The sequence below is a fragment of the Scophthalmus maximus genome, chromosome 1 (assembly GCF_022379125.1).
Source record: "Scophthalmus maximus strain ysfricsl-2021 chromosome 1, ASM2237912v1, whole genome shotgun sequence".
In the NCBI taxonomy this organism is placed as follows: domain Eukaryota; kingdom Metazoa; phylum Chordata; class Actinopteri; order Pleuronectiformes; family Scophthalmidae; genus Scophthalmus; species Scophthalmus maximus.
The window spans coordinates 2,742,501-2,743,527 of record NC_061515.1 but is presented as its reverse complement, the minus strand read 5'-3'; positions in this window follow the sequence as shown (position 1 = coordinate 2,743,527).

Below are 1,027 nucleotides of genomic sequence, written 5' to 3'. Positions count from 1 at the left end.
ATTTCCTGCCACGGCGACTGGAGGGGGGCGTGTCAGTGTCTGTTTGATTTACAGCCGCTGATTGGCTCAGCTCCGACAGGGAAGATCTCCATCAATGGCAACATGGGGAACGCACCAAACCCCCAAAAAACTATACATTTAATAAGCACCTGACTGCGACAGATGTTGAGAAGAACACCCAGCATATTGTGATAATTGAATAAAGCATTTTATTCTATTGTGTCTTTGTACACCAATTTTTTTACCAATGAAAAGTACAAGACGCTTCCCGGAGCCTTTGGGCATGTTCCCATGTTCCAGGTGTAAATAGTTGAATAGCTTCCAGACTGACATAAGACAGGGAAACATTTATGATATATATAAGTTTCCCTTTTGGTTTCTAATAATCTCTCTCTCGAAGGAGATCGCGGGGTGTGATCCACAGAGCAGACATGCTGGACTGCCCTCACGTTTGGTGCGGACCTCATCTCATGTTCCTGTTAGGATGAATCGCACTGTTCTGATGATCACATTCACCTCCGATAGAGGGAAGTGAATTGGCTTCATCAAACTACAGTTTGACTGAGCAACGTCATCATGTTCAACTGTAATCTCCTCGCCAAATACTTAATTATACTCACATGCCATCAGCCTCGGGACAGTGCCATTGGTGAACCGGACCGGGAAACGGTTGAGCAGCACAAAGTAGAACGCAGACGTGGTTGTGCAAGACGCCCGTTCAGCGAGTTCAATGGGGTTTTGTTGTGTGTACAGTGGTGAAAACCGCCGTTGATGGAGCACAAAGCCGGTGGCAGACTGTTGACGGCAGCCGAATCTGAAATGTTTACTTTTGTTCGGCTTCCAGAAAGTGCGACTCCTCTAATCCTTCAATCCGGCTCCTGGCATTATCACAGTGTACGTCACAGCCTGAGAGTGACACCCTGTCAGAACAATCCATCTGAACTGCCGTCAGACAGTATTTCAAAAATTAATTCCTCGTTCGTTCCACAAACGCGACGATATGACGAGCTGATGCCTCGTTGTCGGA